Source organism: Ranitomeya imitator, chromosome 1, assembly GCF_032444005.1.
Source record: "Ranitomeya imitator isolate aRanImi1 chromosome 1, aRanImi1.pri, whole genome shotgun sequence".
Lineage (NCBI taxonomy): Eukaryota > Metazoa > Chordata > Amphibia > Anura > Dendrobatidae > Ranitomeya > Ranitomeya imitator.
Window position 1 is genome coordinate 1,066,708,160 of NC_091282.1, and position 21,656 is coordinate 1,066,729,815.

Genomic DNA, 21,656 nt, shown 5'->3' on the forward strand with positions numbered 1-21,656 from the left:
AAAAAGAACCCTGCCCCAGCAGGTGACACCGACTTCCTGATGAACCCTCTTGCCAGATTCTCTTGAATGTACTGAGACATTGCCTCCGTCTCCGGGAGAGATAATGGATAGACTCGACCCCGGGGAGGCTCAGCACGAGGCAAGAGATCAATAGGATAGTCATAGGGGCGATGGGGCGGAAGGGTCTCCGCCGCCTTTTTGGAGAACACGTCTGCATAAGACCAATATTGCTTGGGGAGAGAGGATAGATCTGCGGGTACCTCTGTAGTAGCAACCTGAACGCACTCTCGGTGACACCTACCCCCACAAGATTCACCCCTTCCCAGAATTCTGCCTGAGGACCACTCGATGTGAGGAGAGTGGTACCGTAGCCAAGGTATCCCCAACAGGACCTCATCAATTCCCTCAGGAATGATGAGCAGAGATATAATCTCCTGATGGGATGGCGACACGGACAGGGTAAAAGGGATGGTCTGATGTGTTATCTGTGAGGGCAGTGTCGACCCATTCACCACTCGTACCATTACTGGTTGAGGTAGCATAACCAGGGGTATTGCGTGACATTGGGCGAAGGCAGAAGACATAAAATTTCCCTCCGCCCCAGAATCCACGCAGAGCTCTACCGAGTGGGAGGATGAGCCTAATGTTATTGTCCCCTTAAAGGACAATTTGGAGGCAAACGTCGCCGTGTCTAGTGTACCTCCACCTACTACCACTAGACGCTGTCGTTTCCTCGACCGCTGGGGACATCTGGTGGCAAGATGTCCTTACTGCTGGCACACATGACAAACCTGGAGTGCACGAGCGTTCCGGGACTTAGATCCCGCTCGTGACACTACCATAGGCTCATGGGACTCAGGGGCCTGGACTGGAGATTCCAAAGGTTTGGCGAAGGTGGGAGCCAGCCGAAACCTCTGCCTACACTGGGCTCGCTCTAACCTCCGCTCGTGAAAACGGAGGTCAATACGAGTGGATACTGTTATTAATTCCTCCAGTGTGGTGGGAATCTCCCTAGTGGCCAGGGCGTCCTTAACGTGGTCAGCCAGCCCCCTCCAAAATATAGGAATGAGGGCTTTATCCGACCACTCCAGCTCAGATGCTAGGGTACGGAAGTGTAAGGCAAAATGGCTGACCAAGGACGAGCCCTGAGTCAATGCCAACAGTTGAAGCGCCGTATCATGGGCGACACGAGGTCCTAAAAAGACCTGTTTCAGAGTGCTCAGGAATAACGGAGCACTCTGCACCACATGATCGCCACGCTCCCACAGCGGCGTAGCCCACTGCAACGCCCTGTCCGACAGGAGAGACACGATAAACCCCACCTTTGCCCGCTCTGTAGGGAAACGAGAGGCCAGAAGCTCGAGATGTATAGAGCACTGACTCACGAAACCCCTACAAGACTTACTGTCACCAGAAAATTTCTCTGGTAGCGGGAGGCGATATAGTCGGAACAGGGGTGGCAGTGGACAAGGTAGCTGCAGCCACGCTAGCAGCCTGAACAGCGACAGCAGTGACATCCACAGCTGAGGTTGAACGCTCTAGAGCCGCCAACCTTCCCTCCAGCTGCTGGATGTACCGCTGTAAACGCTGATCGTCCGCCATTTACTAGCCAGACCTTGGCGCTAGTATTATGTTAGGACTGGCGGAACGCACCAAGTACAAGATGAAATGGAACTAGGTGCGTTCGCAGTCCGAGGTCCACCGTGTAGGTAAAAACCCTGCTGCTAGTAAGACAGACTATATGGCGGTACTACAAGTATACACGCACGGGTTAACTACACCCTGCGTGAAGGAAGCGATCCTGTTGCGTCAAAGGACCGCGGTACCGCACATAGAGCGCGAGCAAGTAGTCAGCGAACTCAACCCCAACTAGGATTGAAGTCCGATTAGACACTTGCTGGCACAACACCGCAACTGGGTGTGTAAGGAAACTAAATAAGAATATAAAGGCACAAGAGTGCGTGCGGAGCCGCACAGACGGACGCCACTAACCACCCAGGCTTGGGTCAGGAAAGCGCAGAGCAAGCGCACGGCGCCGTACAGGTGGACACAGCAACTGGTAGCTGTAATGTGTGTTACGTGCTGTTGGATAAGTCGGGCGCTAGATAGCAAACATACACCTTCCGCGAACAGACATTCAATAGGGAGGGTTATTTAAAGAGCGACTTTCACTCACAACACACACACATATTTACAAGACAATACTAGCGCATGGCCGTGCGGTCATGCGCAGTTTATATAGCTGCAGCACAGGAAACAGCTACAGAAGTTTTGCCCTTTCAGGACCTGCCAAAAGGACCAATGGGATGTGCTGCAGTACCTGAGCATGTGACCCTCGATCTCCAACAGGAGATCTTGCCCTGGGCATGCTCAGTGTGTGCAAATAAGGACTTAGATCCAGAAACGTCCACTTGCCGCTGCCCAGCACTGGCTTCAATGGCAGAAGCAGAAAAAGCAGCAGTAACTCTTCGCACAGAGTCAGACTGAGCGAGACGCTGGGATCGACGTCCCTGCTGAGCAGATTCCACTGCAGCTGGAGGAGAATGTGAGACCGCAGCGGAGACGGATCGAGATTCCCCCTGTGCAGCAGAGGAAACTCGACTCCTAACATATACTATATACAGGAGGAGTTGACACATAGGTATATACAATATACAGGTGGAGAAGACATACAGCAGGTATATACTATTTACAGGGGGGATGACTTACAGGTATATACCATATACAGGTTAGATGACATACAGGTATATACTATATACAGGAGATGACATACAGGTGTATACTATATATAACGGAGATGACAAATATGTATATACTGAGGGGAAAGTGAGAGGTGGGAGGTGAAAATGAGAGATGTCAGGTGAAAATGAAAAGGTGTGAGTGCAAAATGAGAGGAGTGAGGGAAAATAGTGGAGTGATCGGAAAATGACAGATGTGAGGTCGAAATGACAAGTGTGAGGAGTGAGGGAGAAAATGAGAGGTGTGAGGGAGAAAATGAGAGATGTGAGGGGGAAAATGAAAGATGTGATTGGGAAAATGAGAGGTGTGATGGGAAAATAAGAGAAGTGAGGTGCTATAACTAACCACAGATATTTACTATGCCCAGGCAACGCGGGCTCTTCAGCTAGTTTAAAATGAAGCCAAAACACACTTTTCCTTTTTTTATTTAAAATTAGCAAACACAGTTATACTTACCTAACGCCCACTCTATTGAATCCTTCATCTAGTGTAATAAAACAAAAATAAAAAAGCAACAATATCCCTCAGCTGTCCATCATTTTGTCTCACGCCATAATCCATGTCTGGGGATTTATAGATTTCAACCTGGACAGTACCAAAAAGTGACCGTCCAGGCTGAGAACCACAGGGGGATGAGCAGCATCAGTGAGCAGCGGTGACCTTATTGAGGTTACCACAGGTCACTGAGGCTGTGTTTCTAGCCTGGCCAATGAACTGTGGTGACTTCAGCACCATGAGTAAAAGTCTCATGGTGCTGTGGTCAGTTCAGTGCAGTTCATCAGGAGATTTTCTTGCAGTAATTTGAACTGCAGTGAACTTGCCTCTGAACTGTGAAACTTTTTCTCACTGTGCTAGCAATGATCTCGCCAAGATCACCGTATTTCATGGGCCTGGATGGGAAGAGCTAAGCTAAAGTGTGACTAATATAAAAAATAACTTTTAATAAGTATGCATTAAAAACTGGTATAAACCACCAATATATAGATAAAACAAAAACGTAAAGGACTCACAGAAAAGATTCCCCACCACAGGGAGTCTAAACATAAATTGTCAAATCCCTGAGGTTTATCTAGATAGATACATCAGTATCAACCTCCAAAGGGAAAAAAATGTCTCCTAGAGAGGAGTACATAACCCATATGTATGGTAGGCAACATGCAATCAACATGTGGAGCAAGAAATATCTCCCAGAGGGGAGTGCACATATGTATTGTTGGCAAACCACAATGACTGTATATCTCGTTTCTCGTTTTTCATAGAGACACAGAATATAAAAACAGGAACGATCTCACCTCTGAGCTTCTAATCACACCAGGGTAGGATCACTCACGTCCACAGCATCTGGGGAGGGGGGGCCTACAAATCCGGCCACACATGTACCCATCCACGCTGTCAGGAAAGTAATTTTTAACCCCAATATCTCGGACACATTTTCCCTACGCGTTTCGTAGTCTGAATACTCATCAGGGGAAACTCGTGCAGAGTCCTTCCACCGCAGTGGGGGACCTTAAGTCTGGGGGTATATCGAAAGCTTTTCAATATACCCCCAGACTTAAGGTCCCCCACTGCGGTGGAAGGACTCTGCACGAGTTTCCCCTGATGAGTATTCAGACTACGAAACGCGTAGGGAAAATGTGTCCGAGATATTGGGGTTAAAAATTACTTTCCTGACAGCGTGGATGGGTACATGTGTGGCCGGATTTGTAGGCCCCCCCTCCCCAGATGCTGTGGACGTGAGTGATCCTACCCTGGTGTGATTAGAAGCTCAGAGGTGAGATCGTTCCTGTTTTTATATTCTGTGTCTCTATGAAAAACGAGAAACGAGATATACAGTCATTGTGGTTTGCCAACAATACATATGTGCACTCCCCTCTGGGAGATATTTCTTGCTCCACATGTTGATTGCATGTTGCCTACCATACATATGGGTTATGTACTCCTCTCTAGGAGACATTTTTTTCCCTTTGGAGGTTGATACTGATGTATATATATAGATAAACCTCAGGGATTTGACAATTTATGTTTAGACTCCCTGTGGTGGGGAATCTTTTCTGTGAGTCCTTTACGTTTTTGTTTTATCTATATATTGGTGGTTTATACCAGTTTTTAATGCATACTTATTAAAAGTTATTTTTTATATTAGTCACACCCTGCTTCCTAACAAATTTTTGATTGGTGGATATAGAGCTTTTTTGAAGAGCTAAGCTAAGCATCAGAATTGGCGCATCTAATAGAGGTGCCTTTTCAAGGTGGATGCGGTTGCTTTTTTTAGGCTGGGGAGGCCAGTATCCATGGATCTTTACCAGCCTGAAAGTACCAGCCCACAGCTGTCTGCTTTATCAAGGCTGGTTGTCGAAAATGGGGGGACGCCATGCCATTTGTTTAATTATTTGTTTAAATAACTAAAAAAAAACAGCATGGGGACCCCTCTATTCTTGTTAACCAACCTTGCTAAAGCTGATGGCTGAGGTTTGCAGCCCCCAGCTGTCAGTTTAGCCTGGCTGGTTATCAAAAATACAGGGGAAGCATGTTGCTTTTTTAAACAATTATTTATTTAGAGAGCAAGCACCAGCTGATGAATACTTCTCATTAGAGGCAGCAGGCATTGGCTGATGTGAACAGTAGTCTCATCAGATGATGCCAGTTACTGGAGGTTAACTTTTTACCTCCGATAACAGCTGCAGGCTCACGCTGTCGAACAGTAACATGGACTTCCTGGTGAAGTCCGTGTTCGGTGTCCATGTCCGAACATTACGTGTTCATTACGGATACTGAACTTTAATGTTCGGTTTTGCTCATCTCTACTGACTATTTTTGTTGTTTATTATTTTCTGCTTATTCACAGTGGACTAGGGCTTCAATAGAATGGGCATAAGGTGAGAATAACTGTGCTTATTATTTTAAAATAAATTTGTAAAACAGTAAGTATTTTTATTTGAAGTAAAGGACTTCATTCTTATAGACAACTCTCCATTACATTGCTGGTCTTGATGCCATCTGAAAATACAAAAGTGACATCAACCCAGCAAATATGAACCCCACTTGCCACTGTCACAGGGCAAATGGAAAGAACCTGGCAAAGTGCCAGAATTGGCTATATAATAGATGGGCCTTTTCTGGGGTGGCAGTGAGCTCCTATTTTTAGGCTGAGGGGCCAATATCCATATCCCCTTACCAGCCTGAGAATACCAGTCCCCAGCTGTCTGTTTAGCTCGGCTGATGGCAGGACCCAAAGTCATTTTTTAAATTATTTATTTAATTTACAAAAACAGTGTGGGGACCCCTTTATTCTTAAGAACCAGCCATGATAAAGCTGATAGCTTAGAGTTGCAGCCCGCAGATGTCACTTTTTGCATTCTGGTTATCAAAAAAAGACTTCACATCATTTTTTAAAATTATTTATTTATTTATAGCTCAGGTGCCGGATGATGAATACTCCCATCAGCTGCGCCTGCTCTTGCTGTTATTAGCGGCAGCAGGCAAAGGCTAACGGGAGAACTACAAATATCAGCTGACACCTCTGTGACCGGAGGTAAACTTTTAATAAGGTAATAGTCTTAGCGCTGATCAGAGCCGCTGGTGTTTCTCGTGCTGTCATGCACATGACAGCGTTGGAAACACCTGATGTTCAGGGTACCAAACTCAAACAGTAATACGGACTTCCAGGAAATGTCTGTGTTCAGAGCCCATGCCCGAACAGTAGGTGTTCGGCACAGACCTCAAACTTTACTGTTCGGGTTCGCCCATCTCTAATGCTAGGTCTTCCTAAAGGCAGAAATACTTTTTAGGCACCGAATAGGCCTGATCCATTAAAGATTTAATGCCAGAATTCTGACATAAAAAGGTTTGAAATGTCACATTATTTAGGAATGCTGAAAATGTTGGACTTTTGGCGTTCTCACGCCATTTTCTCTCAGCTCATACAAAGTGGGCAAAGCTGAAGTGGGACAAGGCATGACAATTCAAGGTCTTCAAATTTATTCAGTGCTCGCTTCTCCACAAATCTTACTCAAGCAGTGGCTCCTGATTCTTGAAGAGGCGTCCTCATCAAGACTGGAGTGAACAAAACTAGTCTTGATGTATCAAGCCTATTGTATCTCTTCAATTAAGAAAAACTTAGTTTATTGCCTAAGAGATGTAAATAACAAGCAGACTGAAGACTGGATGCAGGTACAATACATCTGTTAAACATTACACCCGTGTAGGCCAGCACTTCTGTTTACTCTTGTTAGGGGACAGCAGTAAAAAAATGCTATGCTGCAGGTAAAATATCCAGTGACTAGTCACATAGGTCACTTACCGTAAAATTCAATATATTATCTCAGCCTAAGACAGATTGTTAAAAGCTGGAGTCTGATTGATGGTATTACTGCAAATATCTTCTGCCGTTCTACATTGATTATATAGATTCACCAAGGTTTAAGTCTAAACAGCACCTTACCTCCTCTTGTATCATTCCTAAATTATTCTTCTTTCATAAAGCCTGGCAGTAATCCTTTGATTCTAGATAATGGAAAATAATATTTGTCACTCAAATATAACCCTGCTTTATATTAGCTATCAGAAAGAGATGAAAGCAAATTCTAAGTTACAGTCTGTTAGATCAGACATAAGGATCCATCTGTTTTTTTAACAAAGATATTCATAAACATTGCTTTCTCTTTCTCACTCTGTTATTGTTATCGTCAGAAGCACAGTATTATTCATACCACTAGTTATAAGATTCTGCTGGATAGGGGAGTATACTACAAGCACTTTGAGCACATTCCAGAATATTATGTGAGATCCAACACTATTTTAACCCCTTCACGACATGCGCCGTACATGTACGGCTTATGTCGTGTCTCTCCCTTTGAGCGTGGCCTCCAGCGATGAACGCACATTTTTCCTGGCACATGTCAGCTGATTTGAGTCACATGTGCCCCTAAAAACCACAAGTGGAATCGTGATCCACCCGCAGCTGTTAACCTGTTAAATGCCGCTGTAGGTTTTTGTCCTGATGAAGAGGACCTGTGCTGACCTCGAAATGCGTTGACTTTGTAAACCTGTTAAACTAAAGTGTCTAAGGAAAATATTCATGGAATTCTATTATTAGCAGCACATCCTGTGGACTCATGTCTTTTGGCAGCTGATCTATGTGTTTTTTAAACATGTTGCTTTGTTGAAACACCACCAGGTGAGCAGATCCATGTTGGTTTATGTGTTGTTTTAACATTTAAAGCCCTAATGTGTGCTCTTCCTCTTTCCAGTTTGCCTTACTACCAATCTCTGACAGTGGCATTCAGTGACTGCACTGGAAATGCGTCACTAATCCCACCCATCGGCACCCGGGTCACATGACCGTGTGTCGCAGATGGGTTGGCATGACAACCCGGGGATCTGTAGCAGACCCCTGTGGTTGTCACTGCCGGATTGCTATGAACACCGCCCAGCGGTCGGCACTCACAGAAAGTGAACATTTCTGCTACATGGAGTAGGGCTGAAGCCCTGCTCTACGTAGCAGAAGTGATCAAATGATAACAGCTGCTAGTCTCACATGGACACTATTGAAGCAAGTGTAAAGCAAATAAAAGTTTTAAAAAATATTAAAAAGATTAAAAAAATATATAAGTTCAAATCACCCCCCATTCTCCCCATACAAAATAAAACAATAAAAAAAATTCAAAACACACATATTTGGTATCGGTGTGTTCAGAATCGCCCAATTTATCAAGATATAAAAAGAATCAGTCCAATCAATGAACGGTGTAGAAATAAAAAAAGTAAAAACGTCAGAATTAAGATTTTAGTCCCCGAAACATTGTGATCAAGAAATTCTATCTACAATCTACACGAAAATGGTATCAATAAAAATTTCAGCAAGGCATGCAAAAAATAAGACCTCACCCAGCCCCAGATCCTAGAAAATGGAGACGCTATGGGTCTCGGAAAATGATGTAATTTTTTTTTTTTAACAAACTTTGGCATTTTTTTTCACCACTTAAATAGAAAACAACCTATACATGCCTGGTACCTATACATGTTTGGTACCTGCGAACTTGTAATGAGAATCATAATTTCAAGTCAGTTTTAGCATTTGGTGAACACGGTAAAAGAGAAAAGTTGTGGAATTGCACTTTTTTGCAATTTTACCGCACTTGGAATTTTTTTTTCCATTTTTCAGTACACAAGATGGTTAAAGCAATGGCGAAGTACAAAAGTACAATTCGTCCTGCAAAATAACAAGCCCTTACATGGCCATATTGATGGAAAAATAAAAAAGTTAAAACTATGGGAAGCAAGGGAGCAAAAAACAGAAACACAAAAATGAAAATGTGCTGCAGCGTGAGGGGGTTAATACAGTGCTGGCAAAAATTAAGAGACCACTGCAAAAGTTTCAGTTTGTCTGATATTTCACTTTCTAGGTATATTTTTGAGTAAAATGTAAATTGTTCTTTTATTCTATAAACTACTGACAACATGTCTCCGAAGTTCCAAGCAATACATTTTGAATTTATTTTCTGAAAATGAGAAATGGTCAAAATAACAAAAAAATGCATTGCTTGCAGACCTCAAATAATGCAAAAAAAAAAAACAAGTTCATAATCATTTAGAAACAAAAATACTAATGTTTTAACTCAGGAAGAGATCAGAAATCAATATTTTGTGGAATAACCATGATTTTTATTCACAGCTTTCATGCATCTTGCTTGGCCTGCTTTCCACCAGTCTTTCACACTGCTTTTGGGTGACCTTATGCCATTCCTGGTACAAAAATGTAAGCAGTTCTTCTTTGTTTGATGGCTCGTAACTATCCATCTCCTTCTTGATTACATTCCAGAGGTTTTCAATGGAGTTAGGCTAGCCATGACGGGAATTTTATGTGGTGGTCCTTCATCCATACCTTGATTGACTTAGCTGTGTAGCATGGCACAATGTCCTGCTGGAAAAAACAGTCTTTGGAGTTGGAGAACATTGCCTCAGCAGAAGGAATCAACTGTTTCTCCACTATAACTTTGTATGCAGCTTGATTCACATGTCATTCGCAAAGAACATCCTGCCCAATTTTCACAGTGTGTGCAAGACACTGTCACTTGTACGCCTCTCCAGGTTTCCGTATAACCATTAGACGACCAGGTGTTGATCTGGGGTTGCTTCAGCAAGGCTGGAATTGGGCAGGTTAATCTTTGTGAAGGACGCTATAGCACTTACTGAATAAGCTGCAGAGCTAACCCGACTTTCTGGATCAACTGTTCAGCTCCCCACCTGCAAGTGTCGTGACTGTGTGACAGTCACAACAAGTGCATGGAGAGCCCAGCAAACAAGCTTTCCATGCGTGTTGTTATCAGATGAAAGTAAATTTTGCATTTCATTTATGCAAATTGCCTCTTCTGAGAAAAAGAGGACTTAAACTCTATAGTGCCACCTGTTGGAAGTAGCGATCCTACAAGCCACAATCAACCCTTTAAACCAGTCGTGCAATATGACTTAGGATAAAAGTCAAATCAATATCTCAATTCGCAGACATGGTGTTTCGGGCTATTGGCCCTCGTTAGTGCGAAGCATGAGAACTAATTTGGCTAGGTGAGGGGCTCTGGACTGGGGTCTAAGGGGTATCGTTTCTCCCTATGGAGAGTGACATACCATCTCTGGCTTGTCAAGGTAAGGAGGCTTATTCGCCGTGCAATGCTCCTCTGGGATATATAATATGCAAATTGCCTCTTCTGAGAAAAAGAGGACTTAAACTCTATAGTGCCACCTGTTGGAAGCAGCGATCCTACAAGCCACAATAAAGCCCACATTTCATTTAGAAATTAAGGTCCCAGAGTCTGGAGGAAGAGTGGATAGGCATACAATCCAAGCTGCTTGAGGTCTAGTGTCAAGTTTCCACAATCAGTGATGGTTTGGGGAGCCATGTCATCTGATTGTGTAGGTCCACTATGTTGTACCAAGACCAAAGTCAGCGCAGCCATCTACCAGGAAATTTTAGAGCACTTCATGCTTCCCTCTGTCGACAAGCTTTTTGGAGATGGAAGTTTCATTCTCCAGCAGGACTTGGCATCTCTCCACACTGCCAAGAGTACCAATACTTGGTTTAAAAACAATAGTATCACTGTGCTTGATTGGCCAGAAAACTCACCTGACATTAACCCCATAGAGAATCTATGGAATATTGTCAAGAGGAAGATGAAAGACACCAGACCCAACAATGCAGACAAGCTGAAGGCTGCTGTCAAAGCAACCTGGGCCTCCATAACACCTCAGCAGTGCCACAGACTAATCACCTCCTTGCCACGCCGCATTGATACAGTAATTGATGCAAAAGGAGCCCCGACCAAGCATTGTATGCATTTACTGAACATACATTTCAGTAGGACAACATTTCAGATTTTAAAATCATTTTTCAAGCTGGTGTTATAAAGTATTCTAATTTGGTGAGATAATGACTTTTGTGTTTTCATTGGTTGTAAGCCATAATCATGAACATTAACAGAAATAAACACTTTAAATAGATCACTGTTTGTAATGATTCTATCTAATATATGAGTTTCACTTTTTGTATTTAAGAACTTAAATAAATTAATTTTTTGATGATATTCTAATTTTGTGAGAAGCACCTGTATGCCCAATGCAGCTCTCTACTTCTATGTTTGTCCCCGGCAGGTCTCTTTGTGCCAAGCATCCCCCATTTTAAAAATTAAAAAGAAATAGTGGACAAAATGCCAACAATTTTGTAAAAAACCAAAACATATATGGTATGCTATTGACTATAGAACTTCTAAGCATTTCTGTAAAACCTTTGTATAAAGAGAAGAACTTCAGTACTTTTTTGTGCAGTGATTCATCTGAGTATGGTATATTTGTGATTGTTTACAGGGTGGGCCATTATACAGATACACCTAAATAAAATGGGAATGGTTGGTGATATCAACTTCCTGTTTGTGGCATATTAGTATATGGGAGGGGGAAAACTTTTCAAGATGGGTGGTGACCATGGTGGCCATTTTGAAGTCAGCCATTTTAGATCCAACTTTATTTTTTCCAGTGGGAATAGGGTCATGTGACACATAAAACTTATTGAGAATTACACATATGCACCACCACATTATGGGTGTCTGGTACAAGCTTTCCTACATAAACAGTTTCCTAGATTGTGGGCCAGTTGAATGGCCACCAAGGTCTCCCAATCTGACCCCCTTAGACTTTTATTTTTGGGGTCATCTGAAGGTAAATGTCTATGCTGTGAAGATATGAGATGTTCAGCATCTGAAACAACTGATACTGGAAGCCTGTGCTAGCATTTCTTCTGTGGTGTTCCTATCAGTGTGTCAAGAGTGGAAGAAGAGGGTTGCATTGACAATCCAACACAATGAGCGCACTTTGAACACATTTTATAAGTGGTCATAAACTTGTAAATAACTCATGAAAGAATAAAGTTATGTTAAAACCAAGCACACCATTGTTTTTCATGTGAAATTCTCAATAGGTTTGATGTGTCACGTGACCCTCTTCCCACTGGAAAAAATAAAGTTGGATCCAAAATGGCCGACTTCAAAATGGACGCCATGGTCACCACCCATCTTGAAATGTTTTCCTCTTCCCATATACTAATGTACCATACCAATAATCATGAAGTGCATCATTAAATTGTGGCGAAGAGCAGAAAAATAAGGCTCTCCCAAAATTAGTACTCAAACTCACTGGGTCGACAGGACAACTCCAATAACCATAGAATAAAACAAAGAAACGGAGTATAAAAATCCCACAAAACATGCTAATCATAAAAAAGGGAATTTATTATTACAACTATGAATACAAATCAATAACAGGAAGTTGATATCACCAACCATTCCAATTTTATTTAGTTGTATCCATATGAATGGCCAACCCTGTAGGGAAGTTCATGCACAAACATTGGAAACTTGTGTACAAAAATCAGTAAAATTACTAATTTACCTCTACCTTTATTAGTGATGGGCAAGCACTAAAATGCTAGGGTGCTCGTTGCTCGGTTAGAGCAAATTGGAATACTCAGGTAATTGACCAGAGCACCGACCCCTATGTAAGTCTATTGTTATCAACCACTGAGGACTCTCACATCTAAATATTTTTCTATCTACTGGCTAATACGGTACAAAGATATGCACTGCTCAAAAAATAAAGGGAACACTAAAATTCCACATCCTAGATATCACTGAATGAAATATTCCAGTTGTAAATCTTTATTCATTACATAGTGGAATAATTTGAGAATAATAAAACCTAAAAATTATCAACGTAAATCACAACTAATATCCCACGCAGGTCTGGAGTTGGAATGATGCTCAAAATAAAAGTGGAAAATGAAGTTACAGGCTGATCCAACTTCAGTGGAAATGCCTCAAGACAAGGAAATGATGCTCAGTAGTGTGTGTGGCCTCCACTTTGCTATATGACCTCCCTACAAAGCCTAGGCATGCTCCTGATGAGGCGGCAGATGGTCTCTTGAGGGATCTCCTCCCAGACCTTGGCTAAGGCATCTGCCAACTCCCGGACAGTCTGTGGTGCAATGTGACATTGGTGGTTGGTGTGAGACATGATGTCCCAGATATGTTCAATGAGATTCAGGCCTGGGGAACGGGCGGGCCAGTCCATAGCTTCAATGCCTTCATCTTTGCAGGAACTGCTGACACACTCCAGCCACATGAGGTCTGGCATCGTCCTGCATTAGGAGCAACCCAGGGCCAACTGTACCAGCATATGGTCTCACAAGGGGTCTGAGGATCTCATCTAGGTTCCTAATGGCAGTCAGTCTACCTCTGGCGAGCACATGGAAGGCTGTGTGGCCCTCCAAAGAAATGCCACCCCACACCATTACTGACACACTGCCAATCCGGTCATGCTGAAGGATGTTGCAGTCTGCAGATCGCTCTCCACGGCATCTACAGACTCTGTCACGTCTGTCACATGTGCTCAGTGTGAACTTGCTTTCATCAGTGAAGAGCACAGGGCGCCAGTGCCGAATTTGCCAATCCAGGTGTTCTGTGGCAAAAGCCAAGCATCCTGCACGGTGTTGAGCTGTGAGCACAACCCCCATCTGTGAACGTCAGGCACTCAGAACATCCTCATAGAGTCAGTTTCTAACCGTTTGTGCTGATACATGCACATTTGTGGCCTGCTGGAGGTCATTTTGCAGGGCTCTGGCAGTGCTCCTCCTGTCCCTCCTTGCACAAAGGCAGAGGTAGCGGTCCTGCTGCTTAGTTGTTGCCCTTCTACGGCCCCTTCCAAGTCTCTTGGTGTACTGGCCTGTCTCCTGGTCTCTTCAGCCTCTGGACATTACACTGACAGTCACAGCAAACCTTCTTGCTACAGCTCACATTGATATGCCATCCTGGATGAGCTGCACTTCATGAGCCACTTGTGTGGGTTATACAGTCCGTCTCATGCTACCATGAGTGTGAAAGCACAACCAACATTTAAAAGTGGCCAAAACATCAGCCAGAAAGCATTGGTACTGAGATGTGGTCTGTGGTCCCCACCTGCAGAACCACTCCTTTATTGAATGTATTTTGATAATTGCCAATAAAATTGGAGTTATATTCTGTTGTTTAAGTGTTCCCTTTATTTTTTTGAGCAGTGTACTATCACATTCAATAAAAGCACAGACTCAACCTCAGTCTCTTTATTGGACCCCGATATAGCAGTTTATCTGCCTGTATAGCTGTATGAGCCTACCTCATTTAGTGAGGACAGAACAAATGCATTACACATGGATGATCATACGGAGAACACTTGTGCGACTCTCGGCAGGGAGACTCGGACCAATTTTCCATACAGTGAGTGTGACCCCAGCCTATGTGTCAGTATCTGTGTTTACTTCTGTTCATACATGAGCTTTTATTACTCTTCCTTTCATGGGAAAATACATACCCATTTGATTTTTACTTGGCACAGTAATAATCTGAAGTTACCACATTATATAAGGACACTTACTGGAAGAAGAAATTAAGAGTTAATGGGCTGCATGCATACAATATGACATGGCTGCTAAATGTTCTTTTGGGCTCTGGATCTAATACATTCCACATTTACTCTAATATATATTTACCTGACTAAATCCAAAGTGATTTAGGCTCACATTTTATGGCATGTACTTTGCTGACTGTGGAAATCTAAATCATTACTTTAGGTAATTATGCTTTAAAAGCATGTGGTTAGAACAGCTTCCTTATTACTACAAAGGGATTTGTGTGGGTGTTATGTCATAATCACATAAAAAGTTAGGCAAATAAACATCAACCTGCATGCGCTGCGGTGGCACAATGATCTCCTCGCTGGTGATGCCTCCAGCAGAAAAGTGTTAAATTACATTCTGAAACCTATCAAATCAAAGCAATTAGATGAAACGCTGAGATAATGGAAAACCACATGAGCTTTCATTTACACCAAAAACAGTATGTGTTCATGAAAGTAACTCAATGTTTACAGCTTACACAAATCACAACAGAGTATCTGGACATATGGGCACATTAAGATATAGTACATACCTTACAAATATAGATTTTGAGGGGAATTTTTAAATAAATTTGTGCCTCTTTGTTGGCATAGAAAATATGGTGAGGGGGGTAAAGTTTGAGTACGCGGCGGGGCACCCATCAGTCTTGCCGATTTATTAAAAATTACTACAGAAAATGAGACAAAAAAATAGCGGAAACCTACACCTACTCATAACAGGTATAAATTTTAATTGTTATATTTGGGATTGGGTCAAAATGGGTCAAATGTACTAAATTTGGCACATTTACTCCCGAATTTTGTCAATTTGATATTTGTTAGACATTTTGAACTTAAAAGGATTGGTCACCTTTGAGGACAATTATTTTTTACTTAAATACATGTATTTTGGGTTAAAAATCAGTTTTGATATTGGGTTTCATTGCAAAATTTGTCCCCATATTCCCACAGAAGTATTACGTCCCCAGAGCCCCACAGATGTGTGACCTTTTCAGGTACATACACAGAATCCTTTGCTGATGGCGATGCAAAGACGCAACGAAGACAGGACGGTTAACTATAAACTTTCATTTTTTGTTTCTCTGCACTATTCTTTACATGTACAATCTGTTTTTATTATCTTCATAACATTGTTAAAACATCTTTGTTACATTGTTAAATTTTTATCAGTTCATTTTTGTAGAAATAAAATCTCCTGAACAGCATAAACATGTAGAATCGCTTTAGTGAACAGATCTCATTTGTTACAATTAAACTTAATGTCAGCCTGCCCTAAGACATCTCAGCTTAGGCATAACTAATATCACAGGTCTGCGACTAAAAAGCTGTTTGATTATTTTCATCTAATTTCCATGTATTTTGGTGTGCTGAAAACGAAAAAAATATTGAAAAAAATCCTGGAAGTCAGGATTTCCCACAAAATGCAAAATTCTCTTCAAATTTAGTATATTTTTCTCAATTTTTGGTAGTTTTTTATCTTAGGGTTTTGAAAGTCAAAATTACTATTAATTATTTCACATCAATGCATTGAAGATATGCAAGACCATGACTACAAAAAAATCGTTGGACGAATGCTGAAAGCATTTCAAGCTTTGGGTTGCCTGATGAGTTTGAAAGTGCATTTCCTCCATTCCCACCTTGACAACTTTCCTGAAAATTTGGGAGCTGTAAGTGAAGAGCAAGGTGAACGATTCCACCAGGGCATTAAAGAGATGGAAAGAAGATACCAGGGAAGATGGAGCATTACAATGATGGCAGACTACTGTTCGACGCTTCAGAGAGACATTCCAGATGCTACTCACAAGTGTAAATGTACCAAGAGAAGCCTCACAAGGAAGAAGAATCGATTTTAGTGTGTGTTAGTGAGCTCATTGCAGTTAAAAATTGATTTTCATGAAACATTTGTAATAAAAAAATAATTTTATGAGTCTATTTTCATTTATTTTGAGGTATTGTCTTATTTAATTTAAGCTCGTTGTCACAGGACCACAAGTATGAAAATCACATATGAGTGAAGGGTCCGTGTGATGACTGCTGGAACCTGCAGAGCTGAATCCTGACATCGTAGGCTTCTGAATTCTCACAACTAATGCTCTGCACACTTTTAAAATTCTCTCTTGCCGGTGGACAGTCATGTCAGCACATGCCTGCGATTTGTATACTTCAGACCACATTCCGACTAGACGTGCCCGGCCTCACTCAGATCATTTTCATTAAGTGAGGCCACACATGTCTAGTCAGTGCGTGACTTCATGAATGTAAATCGCCAGCATGAGAGAATCCTGACAGCGTGGAGTGTGCATTGTGAGAAGTCAGAAGTCTGCAGTTACAAAGAATGACTGCAGTGCAGACTCATCACAAACCTGGACATTGCCTTTAATGCTCCTAACAAATAAAAACATGAGAGTTAGTTAGTATCACAAATAACATTTATATCCAGGTACCTTATAGTTGATGTTGTCTCTGGAGTAGTGTTGAGTGATACTTTCCGATATCCAGAAGCATCTGTATCGGATTGGATTGACCGATATTCAAAAAATATCGGATATCGCCAATAACGATACCCGATACCAATGCAAGTCAATGGGACAAAAATATCGGAATTAAAATAAACCCTTTCTTTCCTTGTAGGTTAATTCTACATGAAGGAAAACAACTAAGAATAATGTAGGATGTATTGGGGGAGGTGGAGGAGACATTAAAGCCATAGAGGTTTAGCCCAATCAAATGGAATAGCAGGAATTTTTTTTTTTAAGACGTTCGGAGTTACAAAGTTATTGACTATGTTAAGATTTTTTATATTTTGTCAGATATTTATGTTTCACTACTTCCATGCTGTTCACCTTCTTTTTAACTTCTCCAACACTATCTTCTTCATCATCCTCAGCATCATCATCTTTTCCATCAACTTCTCCTTCACCTTATTCATCTTCTTCTTCTTCACCTTCTTCGTATATTTTTTATTTTTACATTCTTCATATTCTTTTTATTCAACTATTATTCTTCTTCATAATAAACTTCTTCATCTTCTTCATATTCTTCTTTTTCATCATATTCTTATTTGTGACAGCCAGGCCTTCCTGTAGTTGTTATCTATAAAAGTTTGCAGATTACGCCTTCTGTTCTGCCTGTCACAAAAGATTTACAACAGGATTTGTCCGCGTTCAGTTTGGTCTGCAGCAGCAGGTTTTTTCCAGGGGCACCACGAGGAGGAACGGACTCACCCCCATACACTGCTTAGTCTTCTTATGCTTATAATTTAGATAATATCTTTTGCTCTGATTTTTAGTATTCTAAATGTTCTTCTGCTTTTTGTTCTGCAGCTTCTTGCTCTTCTCCTTCTCGGTCTTCAGGGTCGTCATCTTTAGGATCTTGAACTTGGAAATGTAGCAGAAGGTACAAGAGCAAAAGACCCTGCCGAGAACCAGCTGACGGTACTGGAACCCGGATGGCTAGCCGAAGGTACAAGAGCCAATGGAACTACCAAGGACCAGCTGATGTTACTGAAACCCGGTTACTAAGCAGGAGGTACCCGTGCCAGAAAGCACTAACAAGGACCACCTGAAGTTGGCGGAACTCGGATACCCTGAAGGAGGCACCTAAGCCAAAGGCTCTGCCTGGAACCAGCTGACGGTACTGGAACCAGGATGGGGAGCAGAAGGTACAAGAGCAAAAGACCCTGCCGAGAAACAGCTGACGGTACTGGATCTCGGATGGCTAGCCGAAGGTACAAGAGCCAATGGAACTACCGAGGACCAGCTGATGTTACTGGAACCCGGTTACTAAGCAGGAGGTACCCCTGCCAGAAAGCACTACCAAGGACCACCTGACGTTGGTGGAACTTGGACACCTAGAAGGAGGCACCTAAGCCAAAGGCTCTGCCTGGAACCAGCTGACAGTACTGGAACCAGGATGGGGAGCAGAAAGTAAAAGAGCAAAAGACACTGCTGAGAACCAGCTGACAGTACTGGATCCCAGATGGCTGCTAGCCGTAGGTACAAGAGCCAATGGAACTACCGAGGACCAGCTGACGTTACTGGAACCCGGTTACTAAGCAGGAGGTACCCGTGCCAGAAAGCACTACCAAGGAGCACCTGACGTTGGTGGAACTCGGACACCCAGAAGGAGGCAGCTAAGCCAAAAGCTCTGCCCGGAACCAGCTGACGGTACTGGAACCAGAGGGACCTATTCAAGCTTGTGTTCCTAAGAACCAGCTAATGGTGCTGGAACTCAGATAGGCAGCAGAAGGTCCACAGGAAAAAAAAAATTGCTAGGCCGCGAGCCGCTGTAGTTACCAAAAACCCACAGTCCTACAGGGGAAGCTTGTCCTATTGGCACAATGGAACCAGCCTTCATTGCCTGTTCCCGCAGCCCACATAGAAAGCACCTAAACTGCAGGCACCATAGAGTCGGCTAACCAGACCTCAACACGACAAGACAACGTATTGGAGGCAAAGTGACCTTGACACTACTCGGAAACAGCTGCCATGCTGGAACTGGGCTGGGCAGGAGGGAGTACCCATGTCAAAGGCACTTCTGAGCAGCAACTGTTGGTGTTGGAGCCCAGGGACAGCAGGAGGAGCAGAGTGTAGGCCGAAGCCTGCACTCGAGGCATATTAATATCTGTTGTTGTGTCAGTGTGGCGGTCGCAGGACACGTTGCTGGATACACAGCTAGGGATCAACTGACGTTACTGAAACCCAATAACACGGCAGCTAGTGTTGACTGTGCAGACAGCACTTCCAGGCAGCAACTGGCAGTGTTGGAGCCCAGGCACAGCAGGAGGAGCAGAGTGTAGGCCGAAGCCTGCAATCGAGGCATATTAATATCTGTTGTTGTGTCAGCGTGGCGGTCGCAGGACACATTACCGGATACACAGCTGGGGATCAGCTGATGTTACTGAAACACAATAACATGGCAGCTAGTGTTGACTGTGCAGACAGCACTTCCAGGCAGCAACTGGCGGTGTTGGAGCCCAGGGACAGCAGGAGGAGCAGAGTGTGGGCCGAAGCCTGCACTCGAGGCAGTTTAATATCTGTTGTTGTGTCAGCATGGCGGTCGCAGGACACGTTGTTGGATACACAGCTAGGGATCAACTGACGTTACTGAAACCCAATAACACGGCAGCTAGTGTTGACTGTGCAGACAGCACTTCCAGGCACCAACTGGCGGTGTTGGAGCCCAGGGACAGCAGGAGGAGCAGAGTGTAGGCCAAAGCCTGCACTCGAGGCAGTTTAATATCTGCTGTTGTGTCAGCATGGCGGTCACAGGACACGTGGCCAGATACATAGCTGGGGATCAGCTGACGTTACTGAAACCCAATAACACGGCAGCTAGTGTTGACTGTGCAGACAGCACTTCCTGGCAGCAACTGGCGGTGTTGGAGCCCAGGGACAGCAGGAGGAGCAGATTGTAGGCCGAAGCCTGCACTCGAGGCATATTAATATCTGTTGTTGTGTCAGCGTGGCGGTCGCGGGACACATTACCGGATACACAGCTGGGGATCAGCTGATGTTACTGAAACCCAATAACACGGCAGCTAGTGTTGACTGTGCAGACAGCACTTCCAGGCAGCAACTGGCGGTGTTGGAGCCCAGGGACAGCAGGAGGAGCAGAGTGTAGGCCGAAGCCTGCACTCGAGGCAGTTTAATATCTGTTGTTGTGTCAGCGTGGTGGTCGCTGGACACACAGCAGGGACGCAGCTGGTGTTACTGAACCCCACTGACACATGAGCGAGTGTTTTTCTCTGTGCAGCCAGCACTTCTGGGCACCAACTGGCGGTGTTTGTGCCCAGGGAATCTAGGATGAGCAGTGTGTAGGCCGAGGCCTGCACGGGAGGCAGTTTAATGTCTGTTTTTGTGCCAGCGTGGCGGTCGCAGGACACGTTGCCGGGTACACAGCAGGGGAGCAGCTGGCGTTACTGAACCCCACTGACAGATGAGCGAGTGTTTTTCTCTGTGCATCCAGCACTTCCGGGCACCAACTGGTGGTGTTTGTGCCCAGGGAATCCAGGAGGAGCAGAGTGTAGGCCCAGGCCTGCACGGGAGGCAGTTTAATGTCTGTTGTTGTGCCAGCATGGCGGTCGCAGGACACGTTGCCGGGGAGCAGCTGGCGTTACTGAACCCCACTGACACATGAGCGAGTGTTTTTCTCTGTGCAGCACTTCCGGGCACCAACTGGTGATGTTGAAGCCCAGGGAAAGCAGGAGGAGCAGACTTTAGTTATTGCCGCACACACAGCAGGGGAGCAGCTGACGTTACTGAACCCCAATAACAGAGGAGCAACTGTTGACTGTGCAGACAGCACTTCTGGGCAACAACTGGCGGTGTTGAAGCCCAGGGAAAGCAGGAGGTGTAGACTTTAGTTATTGCCGCACACACAGCACGGGAACAGCTGATGTTACTGAACCCCAATAACAGAGGAGCAACTGTTGACTGTGCAGACAGCACTTCTGGGCAACAACTGGCGGTGCTGAAGCCCAGGGAAAGCAGGAGGAGCAGACTTTAGCTATTGCTGCACACACAGCAGGGGAGCAGCTGATGTTACTGAACCCCAATAACAGAGGAGCGACTGTTGACTGTGCAGACAGAACTTCCGGGCAACAACTGGCGGTGTTGAAGCCCAGGGAAAGCAGGAGCAGACTTTAGTTATTGCAGCACACACAGTAGGGAGCAGCTGACGTTACTGAACCCCAATAACAGAGGAGCGACTGTTGACTGTGCAGACAGCACTTCCGGGCAACAACTGGCGGTGTTGAAGCCGAGGGAAAGCAGGAGGAGCAGATTTTAATTATTGCCTCACACACAGCAGGGGAACAGCTGACGTTACTGAAAGCCAATAACAATGGGTCATATGTTGACTGTGCAGACAGCACTTCTGAGCAGCAACCGGCGGTGTTGGAGGCCAGGGATTGCAGTTCAGGTGGTAGAAACATGAACACAACA